A 20257-nucleotide genomic window follows, 5' to 3' on the forward strand; every position below is an offset into this window, starting at 1 on the left:
CATGTTGTGTTTTCTAGACCTCTAGTAATTTTTATTGCTTTTCTCTGGACTCTTTCCTATTTCTCCCTGCTGTTCTTGAAGTGTAGTGCCCCAAATTGGAGAGAATATTCCAGGGAAGACCTCCCCAGTACTGAATTGGGTGGTAGAATCACTTCCAATGATTTGCATGTGACACTTTTGCTATTAGTTTTTGTTTTGGGGAGTTTTTTTGCAATAGTAATATACCTTTGTATTTATGGTTCCATCCATCAGACATCATTGAAAAACTCCTCAGTGTAAGGGGCTTTGCCTTCCAGTGGATTAAATGTGGCCCTTAAGGGTGTAAACAGAAATGACAATTTTCTCCTGACCTGGTTCCAGAAAGCATTCTACAGCCATAACCAAATACACATGCATCGTTGCAGACCTCTTTAAAATGGCCTGATCCCACGAAAACCTGAACCCTGAAGGTTCAGACAAACACACTCCAAGATGGAATGAGTTCTGTAACTTGTGTCTGCGGAGCTCCCAGCCTGCCACTGTTTTCAGAATGGGAAGGGGGAAAGGATGGGAGTTTGATCTGAGGTTTTTTTAGCCAGTGCTGAAGAGTTGGATGGGTGGATTAGACTCCCCCCCCACCCCCCCGAGGTGGGAGGAGGGCCCCAATCCATCCACCCCAGCCTCCAGTGCTGGCTGGGGAGCCCCAAAATGAGCTCCCTCTGCTCCCTTTCCTCCCTCCCATTCTGAAAACAGCACCTGGGATGGAAATGGGGAGTGACATTGCTACAGAGATTGGGTTGCAGGCTGGCAGACCCAACAGCAAACTTCTGTTTAGTCTGGGGGATCGTTGCAACTCATACCGTTTCCTGCAAACTGCTATGAATTGCAATGGGAAGCTGCTCATCTGTCTGTGCCCTTAGCCAGATGAACTCACTACTTATAATTAAGGATGGCTGACATTCCCCACTGTGAGACCCTGTTTTTAGGGTTTTTTTTAAACGTTGCCAAACTTCAGCCATTCAGACTGAAGTTTTCACCATTTTAGTGTCTGCTTTAGGCTGATTTTTTTTTTGAAAGGTTCTAATAATGGTCAGAAAACACGATTAAGAAAAAAACCCAAACAAACACTGTTTTGCCCGTATAAAAATAATTAAACAAGAAGCTCAAGCAACTCCATGCTTTGGATCATAGATGGAAATTTGGCAGGAACTTGCCATTTCCTGTTCCCATGAAAAATCAAATCAAATCACCATTTGGCCAAGACACAAGCAACAGAAAAACCTCACTTGCCACATTATCCGTAGAGACTCAAAATTTGGCAGGTAAATTCTCCAAAGGTTCTGTTTGTACTGGGCATGCCTCAATTCATGCCTGCAGAGACTAAGCAGGCAAATGCTCTTTCCTGTGCCCAGGCTGCAATTATGCTGGGCATCCAATGCTAAGACCGCAGCGAGAAATCTGTCTTGTGCTTTCAGCGTTTTCACAGTTGGTAAGATGGGCTGGAGGAGGAGACCAGGAGAGGGAGTGGACTTTGCCACTCAGTTAGAGAGGAGACAACTGTATTTGATGGGATCAAGGTGGGGCAGCTACAGAAGTAGCAGATTGGAAGAAAAACCCCAGGAGCATATGATTGTCTAATTAAAGAATTTATCAGAATGCAGATGCAGAAGGGGTTGGGGGGTGGGGGAGAAAGTATGAATGGGCAACTTTAATTTTGGTATTTTCTAACTCTTGAGTGATTGACTTTGCAGCTGGAACATTTGTTTAACCTTTAAGGCATGAAATGCTGGTGGTTTGGGTATTTGCTAAACAATCCTAAATGACAGTTCTTACTACTCTCCTATGAAAGTAGCATCCCGCATGGCATTTCTGTTTTGCCAAATCAATATGCCACAGACCTAATGCTTTCAGGGGATGAGACATGAACAGAGGAGATGAAAATCCTAGTTCTAGCCTTAAGAGTACACTCTGCTAGATATGTTAAATAACACAGGGTAATCATATAAGAGGGTTGTAATCACCAACATTATTGTCCTTTAAGACTTTAGGTAAATTTTCATCTCAATTCTACATATAAACATCCATATCTTAATATTAGGATATAATGAACTTTACAGCAATCCACAAAATTTGAATGAAAACACTGTTTGTTGAATCCTGAACAACGATATGGTTATAGAAATGTATTTAGGATTCCCAAATCATGGTGTTCTTACAGAATTTAGCATGAAGACAGCTGAAAATACTGTTGATAGTGTATCAGGATGAAGGTGTAGCCATTGCCTCTAAAATGGGTTTGTAAAATCATGTTCTAGCAACAAAAGATATGGTTAGCACTGATGAGATCTTCTTTGGGTGTATCCTCAATAGATCATGCCTATTAAAGGTGATTGCTTTAACTTAAATCACATCTATTAAAGCTGATTGCTTTAACTATTTCATTCTATTTTTTCCACGGCATAAAGAAAGTTACCTCATTAAAACACAATCTCTAACACTCCTTACAGGGTTTTTTCCCCCAGCACATTCTGTTACTTATTTATTTTTACTCAAGGCAGATATAACCCAATTATATTGTTTTTTTACAATATTTCTGCACATGATTTTAACTGCAGTTGGGCTTTGGAGTATATAATGAGTTGTTTTAAGCAGTTTTACTCTATTGTTACCCTTCCATCGAAACTTTTATCTGCTTGGGCCAATTCAAATATGATACTTTAGATTATTATTTTCTGTTTGTTTAGAGTGAATTTATTATTTGTTCCAAAGACTAGAATTACAGCCTTCCAGAAGGAAGTCATCCTTCTATTCACAAAACAGATAAAGCATAATAACATAAGTGCCTTTACTCACTAACGTACTTGCTCTTTTGGACTGAGTGTCAGGAATAACATGGATAACAATTTTTAATTGATACCAGGGAGAGCTGGAGTTGAACCAATAAGAGAGAGGTGAAAGACTTGGTGCATAACAAATCTTCAGGAACAGCCTGTTCCAAGATACTTGATGCTTGTTCAGTTGAGCATGATTAAAAGAGAAAACATATATGAATTCATAGGAAGATTTTCAGATGCTGCCTAACACTGTCTCAGCTGGTAAAGGAACACTTTTTCCTTGATTCCTCCCCAGCGCTCTACTAAAAAAAGCATTTGAGCCAGTCCAAAATGTCAGTAGCAGCCTTAACTACTCAGAGCTCCCTATGCTGGCAAGGACTGCAGGCACTTGCAGGAAAGGCCCTAGCCACACCAGCACCACTTCTCAAATGGAGGAGGAACATCTTAGATTGGTACAAGTAGCACTGGCCGGACTGTCAGACAAAATGGTGTTTCATCTAAGCCAACACTTTCTATAAAGATATACCAGGTTTGTTGGAGCTTGTGTTGAGAAAGGCTTCTCAGGCCCAGACAAGAATTTCTGTTCAAAATCAGAGAGGTATTCTGAGTAACCAGGACAATAATAAGCTGGAAAGCAGAGCATCCCAGGTTTAAATCTCTGGTTTAGAAGGGGCTTGAACCTAGGGTGGCTATATCCATATTTAATACTCTGACTGCCAGGTCATTGACAAACACAGAACCAACTGTTTTTTTTAATGTGAAGAACTTAAAAAGCGATTGGGTTTTTGTCCTGATATAGAACTAAAAGAATTTTTCAGCTCTAGGTTTTTTAGGACAGGAAAACAGTTTCCTGTACCCATCTACAGTTACAAGACTCCTCTAGTCGCAATGCTGCTAAAGATCATTTCTGTAAACTTGGTGCTTGTTCAGTTGAGCATGATTCCTCCTGCTATAGCTTACCGCTATAATCGAGGCGTACATCAGGGGCTTGGTGAACAACTGTTCACCAGGGCGCCCTGGGGGAAAACTAGAAACAACGGCCACAAACTCCTGGAAGATAGTTTCAGGCTGAACATTAGGAAAAACTTCTTTACAACTAGGGTGTCCAGACTATGGAACAAGTTACCCCAGAGGTGGTGCAATCATCTACCCTAGAGGTTTTCAAGAGAAGACTGGACGGTCACCTGGCTGGGGTTGTCTGACCCCCAGATGTCTTTCCTGCTCATGCAGGGGGCTGGACCCGATGATCCTTCAGGGTCCCTTCCAGCCCTGTGATTCTGTGAAACTCATATATTTAAACACTAATTAATATTTTGTTTTCAATGGGATCTCCTAGTTGCATGAGAAATATTCCTGCAAACATTTAAGAACATGCATAACTTAAAGTAGTAACATTTATCAGGTACTCTTCAATGCTCTTTATAAAATGCCTAGAACAATGGGCCCCATATTTAGATGATGCTTAGGTACTACCATTATTATATGTTTATTTTTAGGAATTAATAACTGTTACAAGCTTAGTGATTTATTTAAATTGAAAGCTATTCTGGGCAGAGGCGTGGTTTTTATATGCGTCTTTTAAGGCCTAGCTTTCCAATACAGTAACAGTAATTATAATAAATACAATTACAACCTCTTGCTGCATGCCAATGGATGTTTGACAGTATAATATTGCACTGATAACCTGAACTACTGAGCAGAGGTTGGCCAAGATTGCACTTGACACCATTTCTAGCCTTTAAGGCATAAATCAGTATGTATGTGTAATCCTTTTCACCCTTAACCTGACTGTAATGAAAGTACTGCACTGCTTCAGGCTCTCTACAAATACAGTGTGAGCAAACAAGACTCAGAAAAGACAAATGTCAATCATGGGAGAAAAAGAAAAAAAAATCAGACAGAGGCATAAAAAGTCAAGCCTCATCACTGACTCTTAGATAGGCAATTCCAGCCACTGCATTGGACAGCCATAGCCTAAAGTTAGAGAACAAAAATATCAGATTATTACCTTTGTACAAAGACTCCAACCTTCTCCATGTCACCTGAGATCATGCAGGAGCAGTGTTATCCTAGGTTGCAAGCTTAGAGAAACCAAGTGAACAGAAATGAACTGAAGAAAATAGGGAGATATTGATTAGTTTTGACTGGTATTGGATCAAGCCTTAAAGAAGAAACAGACCCGTTAAATATCTTACCCTTTCTTGTTGTGTTTACCGTGTAAAATAAATGGAGTGGGAAGGAAAGAGAGGAAAAAAACCCCAGAAACCAGGTTAAAAAAGGAATATGATTGTAGGAGCAAGAAAATACTAATGAGAGAGACAAATGTAAAACTTATGAAGAAAAGACGAAAGGCCCAATTCTGGGCCAGCAGGCATGGCTATAAATCAGGGTTAACTACACTGAAATCAGCATGTTTACATTGGTGTGAAACGGGTGTAAGTGAGATGAGAATCAGGTTTAATGGATGGAAGAAGAGGGAAAGAAATGGAAATGGTAATTAAAAATTTCACAGGAGAAAGAAATGAATGATGGATTTGGAGTAAAACAAACAAGGCAATTAAAATAACTTAAAGATTCTAAAATTTTTTTAGTCATTTATAATTATATTGATGGATAATGGCATCTCCAGCAACATAAATGCATTGTACATCAAATTAATTATGTTAAAATAATAGGTAATCTGTCTCCATGTTGATAACGCATAATTACGATGATTTTTTTTTCAAATGTTTTAAAATAATGCCATTTCAATTCATAATGCAGGGAAGGTATTTTGACATTTAATACATTTCCTATTTATAAAATATTTTCAGTGTAATTGCTCTTCTCTACGCTAAATAAAGCCTAAATAATCAGTCCACCTTAAGATGTTTCTTATTGCCATATGAACATTAAAATAACTCAGTGTGAACATATTATTCACTGAAATAACACATAACACGTTGACAACAGTGAATAAACCTCAAATGAATCATATAACAAAATAACAGTTTATTCCTATACTGATATGTCTAATTGTTCGTTGTCATAAAGTATACTTAAGAACCACCTAGGGGTAAAGTTGCAGGGTTTTGTGGGATTTCACTATATAACTATGCTTTGATGTCAGTCACAGAATAGAAAATACAAAGCCATCATTAGAAAATTTAGCAATGTGCTTTCAAATCAAACTCCGTTTCCCAGGGAACTTCTGATTATGGGTATTTACTTCCCCACATCAGTGGTTTGCTGCTAATTCACATCAGACTTGATTTTTGGACTCTCTGTATTCATTTATAAGAATTGTACGTGATGCATAAGTGCACACAGATGACTGCTTGCATTAGTCCTGTGTACATATGCTGTTTGCTTGCCTCAGCACCTGCCTCAGCGCCCTGCACAACTGTAGTAACTGCACATGCAGATCCAGGTTTTAAGTGTGCAAATACACCACCTTGATTTTAGGCCTAATATCAAATTATTTCTATTCCTTCTTGTGCAGGCCGGGAGCGACCCGAGCCCTTTTCGCGCTGCACGCGGGCTGTGGCCAGCAGCCCGGGCACGCCGGGGCGGAGAGGGAAGGCCTTCGAGCTGGAATTAGGCACGGACGCGTAGCGGTAGTTTAAAAGATTGTTTACTTACACCGAGATGGCAGTGGTGTAGGCTGGAAAGCTTGATTGAGTTGCAGTTACAGACAGACAACACAGACGGTCTCGTGGAGGTTGCTAGGCTCCACGGTGCAGAGCTCCGGATGCTCTGGGTGAACGAGCCACCAAAATAGGAATCATAAATACGTCTTATAAAAGTTGCGTTCGAAGACGGGAAGAGGTGGGCGGTGGATCAGGCCGCCACGCTCCTCTGGATCTCACACAGGGTCTCTATTACCCTGCCGTGTACCCGGAGTCCCCACGAGATGGATGCGGAGTCCTCTTCGGCTTGGGTGGAACCTCCCAAACCTTTTTATACGCCTAACAGGCCAATCGCTAGCCGCCACGTGTGAATAATTTAGCACTAGCCAATCACGGGGAACAAATTTGCATACCGGTGGCGGGAACTCTTTTGCACCGTGCATTCCTCTTGCAACTCGAGCAATGCACTCTGCAAAAGAAGCTGCAGAAAAGGCGGGAAACTGGTCCCTGCACCGGGGTTTCCTCTGCTACAGGAAACTCTTCCGTGCAATGCTCTGCAACTTGACGGGGATAATTCTGGTGCCGAAGCACACACACACAATCATGCCTTTTGGGTCATGACACTTCTCTGTCTGTGCATGGAAAATATTCTCTAGATGTAGCTTAGACGTGGATAGTTGTCAACAAAATCCTTATCTTCATTTCTAAGTGTCTAAGGCCCCCTCAACACACTACAGTTATTGTGCAATTAGCTGGTTAACCATGCAATTACCCTAAGACCAGCTACCACAGTAGCTATCATATCATAAACAACTCCAACCAGCTATGAAGTTAGACATTGAAAATGTGTCCTAACTTTATAGCTGGTTGCTATCAAGCCTCAGTTTGCACATATAGCAAGGTCTCCACTGCAGCTGGGAGCCCTGTCAGCTGAGATGTGTGGCATTGCAATTTTGTGGATCGTGCATTAGATCTCATCTTGCCTTTACCTGCACATGCAGAGTGAGCCGGAGTGGCCTTTTTTCAAAAGCACTGCTAAGGCAGCATCTGGTGGTCAGTGACCTCAATAAGTGTTACTTTGGGCCCTAAAATCGCACATTAATAGATCGTCATTGTATTTTCTTCAACAGATTTTTTTAGCCTAGATTTGCCACATATTACTCTGGGTGAAATCTCAGTGGGCATGAACAAGGTGACACCACAGGTCTGTCCTGGTAGTGGAACGAATACCCCTTGCTTTGTGGGCCAGGCAGGCCCTGGTTCAGCAAAGTGAGGTGCATCTTGAGTGTTGGCCTATGGTTAAATCCATCTCTGGTCAGAGAAATCCACAAATCTGAATCTCAGTCATGCTTCAAGTTAAGCATGTGCTTCAGTATCCGGCTGAATGGATGGCCTCACCAATGGATTCTCAAGTTTTTGGACTTTTTTCAGGTTGCTTCTCTTTGTGAGCCATCTCTGTGCTGTGCTTGTCATTCCTCCCCGTCTTCTTACCTCTTTGTGCTTCTTTTCAATTCTTTTTTTATTCTAAGTACCGGTTGGCTGCTATCATAACCCAAATAACCCTTAAAACAAGCAACTTATTGGGAAAGCAGGCTAAGTCATATAATTAACAGGTTATTTTGATGATGGATATGTCACCTCTGAAAAAAAACCTAGTTGTCTTATTAAATTTATTTGCAAAAGATAAAGCAGCATGGTAAAACACTAGTGGGATAAATATGATAACAAACAAATATATGATGGATTCAAAAATCACACAGCTCAAGTCTAATGTTTAGTCATTTTTATTATATAGTTGGTTTGAAAATGGAAAGAAACACCAGCAAAGGGGCTCCTTTAATACTCAGTAGAGTTTTGTTTGCTCTCTAGCAGGTAATTCTATTCTAGAAGCTTTTGAATGCTTTACAAGTAATAGAAACCAAGTGGGAAAAGCATATTCCATGTTTTAGTGATGACATTCTCACAGAAAAAAAAAATAAAGATTCCAAACACTTGGCTGTGATTCAGTACCTAAAGACTTTCTGGTGTTTTTCAGAATTCCCCCGAGCCCTATAAATGCTTCTGTGCTAGAGGTACCCATTGTAGCTATAGTCACTTATGCCAGTTTATCAAACTAACGAGCCATTGAGTGATGCTATTCCCAGGTTCAACTCCACCAGGGAGGGAAAGTGGAAAACAAAACTGAAATTTAGACAGAACAGAAATCCTAAGGGCCAGGACAACAATAATTTATTAACTCACATGCACCAAACCTTATCAAGAATAATATTCTTCTTTCAGGTTTTCCTCTATAGACCTTACCATTTTTCATAAGTCCAAGCATACAGATAAGACGGCATAGTCTCAGTGCTGGCAACGCCTATTGATCTAGCCATAGATAAACTCTACCGGTTTTCTCACCCCTAAACCACAATTTGTGCAGATAGCTATAAAAGGAACTTAGAGTGTTTTACTGTGTCAGATGACTGTAAAAATGACCACTGCTTATATATTAGCCATAGGAGATGAAGCCTTCCCACTTTTTTAATTAAAAGATTTCTTCAGCTTGACATGCTGCTGATGGATAAGACTGGGAAAAATGCATTTTGCATTGTATCGTGTTAAAGCATTTATGAAATGGATAGGGAGTTTTCAGATCTGCAAATTTTAGCACATACAATTTGTTTTTGTTCAAAAGAATAGCCCCATTGATCTCAAGTGTGTAAGGGCTTTTACAACTGGGTTCTTATGTAGGTTCTTAGCACCTTTGATATTTATTTATTAAACTATGACAAGATGTGGACATTTATGTGGAATAATGATTCATTTCTAGTGTAAGTTTTAGGCAACCCTAACCCAGCCATGCAGGGGAGTTGTGAAAAATAAGGCCCTCCTTCTCCCTGAATTAGGGTTATTTAGGTCACAGTTCTCATTTGCCTTTGATTCACAGCTCCAGCACTACAGTTCTCCCTAGCTCCCAGGAGAAAATGGACCCAATCTCTGTTATTCCTATTCTCCCAATGCAAAGGTGAGGTAAGGGATGACATAAATTGCAACCCCTTTCCAATGAATGGGTAAAACATGTTGCCTACCCTTGGAGCAGGGAAAGAATTGTGTCTGATGCCGTCACTTCCAGAAACAGCATGCCTATGCCCTGCCCCATCCTCAGGACAATATTTTAGAGCTCTATATAATCTCGAGAGGATAATCTCTTTATAAAATCAGCCCTACATGACGAAAAATAACTTAGGTAAGAGAATATTAGAAATAATCACTAAGTCCCTGTTTCATTCTCCAGTTAAAGCAAAACACAGTATTATAGGCTGGATCGGAGAGCTGGTTCAATGTGATGCTACTAACATAAAGCTCATTTGTTTGTTCCCCAGTCTGGTCACTTCCTAGTTGTCTTTGGCCAGCCATAAGGATCTGGCTTGTGGCCAGCATTGTTGGGAGAGGTCTGAAAAGATGGTTTGAAGAACACTTCTGGCCTCCAATCTTATGAATCTTCTTTGCTGGGTATGGTTTGTAAAGAGATCTGTTGATAATACATTTTAATTGTTTATAAATATTATTATTTTACAAAGCACCAGATGTCATTCCAGCTGAGCAAATCTGTCTGCAAACCTCTAAATTACTGCAGTGTCTGGTTTATTCAGTCCTGACCTAAGGCCTCTTTTGCTTTTGCACCACCAGTTACCAGTGATGTTCTTGAACTCTCCATCACTCATGGCACTCCAGAGTAATAATCCGTCCTGAAGGAGGTTTTACTGTAGTGTTTAGCACTGTTTACATCATGCCAGAATAAGCTGTTGGTCATCTATTTGTCTGGGTGCTGAAAGGAGCATGACATTCCTAAAGGATTGCAAATATGGTAGGATACTGCCTCATATTCTTTTGCAGTCCTTTCTGTGGTTAAAGATTGTAGCTGGACAAATACTGTGGCAAATCAGATCATTGGCAAGAACAGCAAAGTTTATGAGAATATTGGAGCATTGTCAATAAGAGCGACTTTCAAATTTGCACTGGTAATTTGATTTTAAGAGTTAAGTTTAGCCAATGAAGGAACAGAACGGTATGAGGAGTAATGACTCAACATATACTGGCCGTGTCTACACGAGACTCTCACTGCACAGTTGCCTGTAACTACTGGGCAGAAAACGTGACATGACACTACCGCACAGTAGTGTTGGGCTACCGCACAGTCCACGTCACGAAAAAGCCATTTGGTGATGCTACTGCTCAGTAACTCTTGTTTATACAAGTTACTCTTGTTTATACAAGTGTTAAATGAGTGCACAGTAACGACTGCGCGGTCAGCGTCTCGTGTCGGTGCAACCACTGAGTACTGAATACTTTCTGAACAGCACACTATAGCAAATGCAGTGGCCAAACTGGGATTTGTTTACATTCGATTTGCAAGCAGAGAGACATAATATTTAATGAATATATGATGCATTGCAAATGATTAACTCAGGTCTGTTGAATATGTAACCTGAAAGCAATGATAGGAATAATAAAGTAAAACAGTAAAAATGCAGCACGTGTTAGAAATATGTCATTCATAGTGCAAATTTAGTCTTGAAGGAAATGGGATTTCACTTTCTGTGCAAATGTAACATAAAGCTCATGTAAAAAAAAAAAAAAAAGAAAAGGAAAAAAAAAAGGAAAAGAAAAAAGAAAAAAAGGCACCACAATGAAGACAGCAGTACTTTATCCTTTTTATTAGACTAATCAAACATATCCTCATCAACAGCATCCTTTCTTCTCTTCTTCCTCTTTTAGGAATAGAAAGGCCCTAAATACTCTAAAAAGGACTTCAAGATTTCTGTAAAAACATTTTGAAGTAATGCTATTGTCCAGTAGAGGATGCTGTTAGGTTGTAGATGAGATTTTCTCTGTTGATATGGAATGGCTGATACAGCTGAGAGTACTTTGAAATCTCCTTTCACACTTTATTTTATTTTAGGCTCATTAGTGTGAAATTCAATTTTAAATAGCATAGCCTGACTCCAAAAAACTTCAATGCCAGCACAAATTCCTGCTCAGCTGTATTAAGCAAAACACCTAACAAGTTTAAATTCCAAAGATTCTTTTGTGTCTTTTGATTAGTTGCCACCTATATTGTATAATCTAAAGGTAACTTTGGGTAATATAACTGCTGTCCCCCTGGGCTTTCACGAAATTCTCATGAAAATGAGATATACATCTCACAAGGCCATTTCTGTGAAGGCATGCACACCTGCAAACATTCAAACAAAGAAATAAAAATATGTTACAGACGGGTTTGTCCTTACAATAAGTGAATAAACATTAACTAATTAATACTTACAACATCCCTGGGAAATGAGTATTTTTATCCCTATTTCACCAATGAAGGTAAATATGGGGGGGGGGGGGGTTAGTTTACCTATGAGCACAGTGAAAGCATCTGTCAGAGTCAGGCTAGAAGGGAAGGAGTAGCAAGGAAGCATTTTCCATTCCTTTGCTCCTGACATTAAAACCATGTGTTTCCTGTATTCATTACGTAAAAATAATTCTAAAAAGTGTTCTGAGAATCAAAAGATTAAACAGATTAGGGTTCCCTACAGATTTACCATAAGACACACACTTTCAACCTGACACATCCATTTCATTTCTGTAGAACGTCCTAATCTATCATTTGTTCCTGTTAACACATCAAACACACCCAAAATGATTTAGACAATCCCTTACCTTTTCAAACGGGCATGAATCGAGGGTAAAATTCACTCCATGCAGTGGGCCAGCATAAGGCCTAGGCATCACTTTTTGTGCTGGCCTTTTTATCCACGGATGATTTGTACCTTGAGTTTGCGTCTTGCCGCCCATTGATAAAAATAAGAGATCAAAGACTACATGCACCACATTGGAAATATATGGTTGAGTGTTCAACAGATTGATGAGCATTTGCAAAACCAGCAGGTGGAATTGTTTTTTTGACTTATAAAAGGGAGTGGGAGATAAAGATTTTACTACCACCTTTTCCAGGTCTCAGTGTCCCTATTTGTAGAAAGGAGGTTATACTGCATTTTACAACACCAGGATGGTCTGGGGCTTAATTAAATATTTACAAGGAAATTCTGGCTCATCAGATGAAAAGTGATAGTGAAATGCAAGGTATTTCTATGGCACCTGAAGAGATATCAAGAATAAGATATTTTTAATAGTACCATATTTTCGTGCATATATCCCGCGGGGTATACGCGATTTTACAAAAAAAATGGATGGGTGTGGGCTATATGGGGGTTGGGCTATTCATGGACTTTTTTTCCCCGTTGGGCCCAGGCAGGCTGGGATGCGCCGCCGCTGCCGCGGGGACTGGGGTCAGGGCGGACCAGGCTGCGCCGCGCCCCCCCTTACAATTTTCCACAGGTTATACGTGGGTGCGGCTTATACCAATGGGCGGGGTATACGCGCGAAAATATGGTAATAATACAGTTAAGTCAAAACTTTATAATTAACATGAACAAAAAATCTCTTCAAACAATTAAGAGTAAGGGACCTAAGAGGGTCAAGTGCTACTGAAATTCAATAAGCATTAGACACCTACAGCTGGGGAGAATTTTCCCAGGTTTGCTTTCCAGTCAGAGAAGTTTACCTGGAGCCACGTGTACAGATGTTTGCATACTGAGGCCCTGAAGAGTGGAGAACCTGCCATATTGATACTGTGCAGCTCGGGGGAGGGAAGGGGCAGGGAGGAAGAGGGAAGTATCTGCACACATCTCGGTGTGCTCTTCAGGCTTCCTTAGACTTTTTGGTGACAAATTGCAGCAGTGCATAAGGCAGCCCCAAGTGGCTGACCCAGACTGCGCATGGTCAGCCTGTGTTTCCCTGCAGCACATTGTTGGGATTGCAAAGAGGGAGTGTTCTGGAGCAGCACAGTCCAGGAAGTGATGCACTGCCTTCCTTAGGGGGAGAAGCTGGAGGACTATGTTCTCTTCTGAGAGAAGCCATGGTGTGTACAGACATTTGCTGTCCCAGGAAAAACTCCCCTGGGAGTGATTTAACCCTGTTTGTTCCCAGGTTATATTCTTCCTGAAGTGGCCATTCTTACTCTGGGAGAAACAGCCTATACACTTGTGGTTTCTCCTGGGACAGGAGCAACTCTTCCAGGAGAAACTAAATGTCTATACAAGGCCATATAGTCAACTCCTATTGTCCACCTTACGGGGAATATTATTTTACCCAGACAGCCTGGTCTCCAGACTTGTGTTTCTAATTAGCTGTTACTGAATTAGTTTCTGTAACCTTTTAGATTATTCTATTAATTGTACCTAGCAACAGCGTATGAGAGAAAGCAGAACTCAGAAATACCTGCATTGGAGCATAAAGCAATTACTAGGTCTCTTTGTTTGGTAAAAATCTTGGACAGAATGTTTTTGACACTATAGTCTTTTATTTGAAATCTCTGTCTTTATCTTGTGTATCATGTGCAGGTGTTTGCGAGTGCTAGTATTGTGTGGCACCCTTAAAAGGATCTCATGGCACCCTGGTTGAGAATCACTGATCTAATCTTATGTTGGGATCCACACGGTCCTACACTAACCCCATAATTGTGGGGTTAAGGGTGACTTACAGCAAATTTGTACCTTATTTGGTCTTGAGCTAATTATAGATCAGCTGATCAAGAGAATCTGCCCTAGTTGTATTTATTTAAATCTGCAAATACAGTTATCAAATTAAAATTATACATGCTATGACACAAGGTTAGGTATGTGTTTTAAATTGATAAAACCTGTAATTATTCATATTTATACTGAATTTCACATATTTCATAGATTTCATAGACATTAGGGCTCGAAGGGAGCTCGGAAGATCATCGAGTCCAGCCCCCCCACCCCAGGGGCAGGAAGTCAGCTGGGGTCATAGGATCCCAGCAAGATAAGCATCCAAATTTCTCTTGAAGGTGTTCAATGTAGGTGCTTGAACCATATAAAGCAACAATTTGTATATAGTTTAAACACAACTGAATACCCGTTATGCACACACACATAAGCATGACCTATCATCATTTTCATTACAAACCATTTGTATTTCAGTAACACTCAGAAGCTTTAATTAGGATCCCGGCTTCCCTATGTAAGGGGTTGTACAACACAAAAAAAGGGACAGGCCCTTCCTCAAGAAGGTTGCAGCGTAATTGTGAGATGATAAAGAGTGATACAGCTAGGACCATATGAACACATAAAGCAACAGTAAGAAGTAGGAGTCAGTAGAGCAGTTCAGCGTGCCATGAGTTTTGATCTGTTTATGAGTTGCATGGATTCAGGCTACAGTTGATAAGCTTATCTTGAAGTAAGACAGAAGTTAGGCTGCTGAAATTCCTACCATTTCAGTCATTAAACAGCTGAGAGTCAAGAACTGTCAAATTACATGAGTAATATCTATCCCTATTTAAACAGTGAACAGTTGACAGCTGCCTCTCAACTTTTTCTTCAGCGTACACGCTCCATGGAATGGTTAGGAATGATCAAATTGAATATAGGGCAAAGCGATGGCCATATCCCCATGCTCCAGATCAGAAGCTCACCACTGTCTTCAGTGGAGAACAAAAATGGACAGCAGCAAGCACATGAAAACTAAAGAGAATTTTTTTGGACCACAGTGAGGAAAACAACGGAGATGGCGCTGACATTGCTGAGGTTACAAATACTATAAAGCTAAGGATAATGCCAACTAGACATTATTTCCTCCTGTTTAAAAACAATCACATTATATCTTCTCATAAGATATGAGAAAGATTGTTATCTGGCATAATGAAAACCAAATGACAGGCAGATAAACTTAGTGGCTGTTTATAAAGTCTTGTATAGTATTCTCAATGGTATACAGATAAGAAAATCACATAATTGAAATGGCTAGAAACAGCATTAAAACAGCACATAAAAAGAAAAAAGGAGATCAACTGGAGAATGCAGACAAATTTCAGATTACTAATGGGGAGGGGGAGTTTGAAAGACAGTGAGTGGAGTTTGATTTCCCATTGGAACTGGGTACCTCACACTCCTCTGTCTTTGAAAATCTCCCTCTGAAGGTCTGCCTCAACTTACTGGTGCAAGAAAGGTTTTCATCACCCTGTCACAGTGACCTCTTCTACCTCACCCATGCTAGCTCATTTCATAGCTCAATGACATGGCTCCTAAAACCACCCCAAAACTTGCTTTTTATTTGACGTGTTTTGTCCTTTCAGTTCTTTAAGTGCATGTTTGTTTGCCCGCCATAGGAGAGAGTAAATGGGATGCACCGATCAGTTCTTATGGACTCTTCTTAATTTTAAAACCTTCAGTCCAGTCCTCTTTCCTGTGTAAATAAATGTAGGTCAAAATTTGCACACCTTGTCTAGACAACAAGCTTTAGTTAAAGCACCCCTGCTGCCATTTTGAAAGGTGGGATGCTGAATACATGAGACGCTTCAGGCAATTTAATTAGAGCGGCTTCTGAGAGCTGCTCTAGTTAAAATCCTCCCCCCCACCATGTGTACAGACACCCTTTGGAAGCAAATTAAAGGGCATATCTAAGCTACAAACTTATGGTTTGACACTCTCAAACAGGCCACAGGGCACAAAGTGGACTATCCACTGAACAAGAAGCAAGGTATCTGTATTCACATGATGCTGAAGCCTAACTAGTAGCTAATTAGCACTGCTAGGGGGCAGTGCTAATTAGCTCACTAGAGTACCATATGAATACTGCATCCCATTTTGAAAGTAATCTGTGTGGAACCTGGTGGGTTTGAGGCCACTGCTACCTGCCACAGCGAGTTTACAGCATAGACATGAATGAGCAGGATTTCCAGAGATTGTGAACACCCACAGCTCTCCCTAACTTCCATGGGAATTGTTTGAAAATGCTGGCCCTAGCATTTTAAATATCTTACTATAAGAAAACTTTAGTGTAGCCCGAAGAACCTTCATTACTTTTCCTTGGATCTTTTCACTGTGTACTGTCTGCTTCGTAGGTTGACACAACTACAAAATGAATGCGACTGAAGAAGACCTACTCATTTTTAATAGAATGACATTACATACAGTTTTTATTTCCTATATCCTTTCTGTAATACACCAAAGAAGCCTATTAACTTCCTTAACCTCTGGTGTGGTGGGCAGATATTTCCTACTGTTGCTACTGATACTTTCCATAGTTTGGAATTTGTATCTTTGGAGAGGTACAGATGTTATACTTACCATGCAATAAGCATGCCGAAAGTGCTCCAAGGGTTGTAACTGAACAGATGTTCATGGCACATAGAGCGCTTTAGGTGAGAGTGCGTTATAGAACATTTGTACCAGAACATGAGTACCAGATCCCATCATAAGTCAAGGTACGCTGCTATCCCCTGGTATCCCAGGGCCCCAAGTAAGCACTGGTTCAGCCCTATCCCCGGGCTGTCACAGAGGGGAGGCAGAAAAAACTCCATGTCCTCCCTTCACAGTCAGGTGAGGGGATGGGAGAACAGAGCCCCCCTGCCACACAGACATGGCCCAGCCTCCTCCCTGAGACCCGAGCCATCAAGCTGGGTGGGGACCTATGCGGCAAGGGGATCTGTTCCCCCGCCCCCACTGCCTGAGCCTCCTGATAACTGCAGTCAAGAGCTACAGATCAGGGCTGCCAAGCCCAGTCTTTGCCACACGGAGAACTGGGGCCAGGGGATAGGAACAGAGTTTCCCTGCCCTGCAGGGTCCCCTGCAGCTTGTTGGCTCAGGTCTTGGGGGAGGCTGGGCCAGGCTTATGCAGTAGAGGGGCTCCACTTCCTGCTCCTTCCTGAGCCTCCTGACAACTGCAGCCAGGAGCTGCAGCATGGGGCTTCCCAGCCCAGCTTTTTGCCATACTGGGAGTGGAGTGGGGAAGAAAAGGAGCCCCCTCTGCCACATGGACACTGCCTGGGCACCCCCCAAGACCCGAGCCAGCAAGCTGGGTGGAGCACATGCAGCAGGGGGGCTCCATTCCTGCCCCCTCTCCCCCCAGCCACCAGCTGGTGGAGGGGTGGGGCTGGTGAGAGGAGTCACTCCAGCAGCCTCCTGAGAGGTGTGTGGGAGTGCCCCCCGTCTGCTGGCCTTGGCCTATGCAGACCACTTCCATGTCTCCCTCACCACCAAGGACAAATGTCACTTCTGTTTGCTTCTGCACTAATCTAGGGCGCTTTAAGTAAAGTGTGATACTTAGAGCTCTTGGGCATCTTTACACATGCTCTGGAGTGGTGGGGGGGCACACTTAATTAGAGCAGCTCTTGGGAGCTGCTGTAATTAAAACTCCCACAGTGTCTTGTGTACTCAGTCTCCTGCGCTTTGTTGAGCTTTAGTTAAAGCACCCCCACCACCATTTTGAAGCATGGGGACACTGAAAACATGACTCTGAGGCTTCTGGAGAGCGCTAATTAGCATGCTAATTAGCACGTGTCGGAGCAGGCGTTGGGCACATGTACGGGTGCCCCTTCTGACTTGGGCTTTTTGATTGTTTGTACTTAACCTTTATTATCCATATGTAGGATAAAATATGTATGTGGTTCAATGTTGGCTTTGTGAGATACACCTGTTTTATCTATGTGTAGCATAACAGCACCTGAGAACTTCTGACCCAGAGCGGATTCACTTTAAACTGACAATTCATCATTACCGTGAGCTTCCATTAAAGTTATCCGGATCATCATATTTCAAAATAACCTTTCACAGCCTCATGCAAACCAATGTAACATGGCCTACCGTGTGTATTATATTACAAACAAGCTGTGGTTCAGGTCAAAGTGGAAATCCTTACATGGCACTAATCTTCTTTCATTAGAGAAGAAAAAAAAATTCAGCTGGACAAATGAGCTAAAATCAGAATAGTCTTGAACAAACATTCCTGGTTTTAATTATTTATGTAGAAAGAAGGAAAAAAAGCAGCAAAATAATTGAGCAATTGCAGACAAATACCACAATGCATTGTATCACTAAAAACTCATCACCAGAAATGTGTATCTCTGATTTCCAGGTTTATTAATGAAACAAAAAGGCATCTACTATGGATAAATAATACATCATATGGAATTCACACACTCTATTTATAATAGAGATCAGTGACACCTATCAACTCATATTAAATCAGATCATGCATATTTTGCCTTGTCTGCACTTTGTCAATCTCTGCTTTCTAGTTAATCGTTGTAGTAGCTATATTTAATGAAAAGGTAATGCACTGGCCAATGAAAAAGCAAGCCATTTTGAAATGTCTGTGAAAGGACATTTAAAACACCAATAAAGACTAGACATATGGTGTTGTATTTATATGTAAGACGTAGTAATATGTAATTATGTTACTTTGCACTCTATTCCTTTTTATTTAAGGACCTTTAGAAATATTAATGAATTAGTTCTGACATCACATTTATGAAATAGGTATTTTGTCTATTTCAGGGATGAGACTATCAAAGTTACACGATTCAAGGTCATACAGAGAGTGTCTTGTAGGGCTGGGAACAGAATGTGGTAGGGCATCCTCCCAGCTATGTAAAAGCCTTTGCTGTAACAACTCAACTATCTCCCATCCTTGAACTGTGTACATCATAGCTAATAAAACAGCAAGGGATTAAGAGGGTTCTGTAAATGAGTGATTTATTTAGCAGATCTTACAAACTTCACTGTTAAAGCATAAAATGGGTTTAGAATTGTTTCTCAAATAACAAGTTATTTTTTTTTTATTTGCTGTAATAGAGTCAAAAGTTTTAATGTCAGCTCAGAGAGCTGCAAAGAAGCAAAGCTAATAGTTACATTGTCAAAAGTGGGGTCGAGGGAAGTTGAAAAACTGGACACCACAAGCAGCTTTTAAAATATAATTAGTGATCTAATATAAATAGACGTCACTGGCTGTAGTAATGTCTGTGGCAAATAAATAACAGTCGAACACAATAAAACTCCCTGTAATGTACTCTGTTGTAATATTGATGGCAGCATATGGCAAACATCTGACAGCTGTTAAACAGATGTGGCAATTAGCAAACCTTATGGTCATGCTGTTAAGATTATTATGCAACACGTTCTCCAGTAAAATTAGATGACTTCCTACTTTCTGTAGCTTTACACATGTGGAGTGCTAGTCTAATGTCCCATTTAGGCAATACTGTTAGCTAATGTCTCCTAACCCATATTTTTTTTAGTTGATGCCTCATGGAAGATTTAGAGAAATCTAGAATTTAAACAAGAACAATATCAATTCAGCTGTGTAGCAGATACTTCAATTATAATAGCTAATGGACAAATTGAGAGATAAAAAGACTTTTCTATCATGTTGAAATTCAATGAACAGTTTTCAATTAGGCTCAGAGTATAAAAGGCAAGAAAGAAAGATACTTTTCCTTGATGTTAACATTGCAGAAAAAGATGAGAGTAACTTTGCTTTTTCATTATACAGAAGAGATGCATATAATGATGCATATTTAAATTATAAATCAGGTCACTATCTGCCAAATGAAAGCAATATCAATTAGAGCTAAGGTGGATCAGGCTTTAAAACTCCTTATATTTAATGACAAAAGTATGACTGTTAATCTCACCAAGCCAACAAAGAGATAATTTAAGGCAGTAAGAAATCAAAGAGTGATGTCACAAAAATAAGCCCTCACAGCTTTTTGGATAGTATTATTATAATTAATAGACTTCGAATGACTTTTTTTGTGGGTTATGGGCTTTCACAAAAGCATTTATTGCAGGCATAAAATATAAAACTCTGAAGAGTGGGTTTGACTCAGGTTGACTTGAGGGTCCTTAGCCTTTCTACTACAGTAATTCCTGTAAAATAATAGTTTCATTTATAGGCTCAATTTATAATGTTGAATTTATGCCAGTTCATCTGATATAAATCATG

This window comes from Alligator sinensis, unplaced genomic scaffold (genome assembly GCF_000455745.1).
Source record: "Alligator sinensis unplaced genomic scaffold, ASM45574v1 scaffold115_1, whole genome shotgun sequence".
NCBI classification, from domain to species: domain Eukaryota; kingdom Metazoa; phylum Chordata; order Crocodylia; family Alligatoridae; genus Alligator; species Alligator sinensis.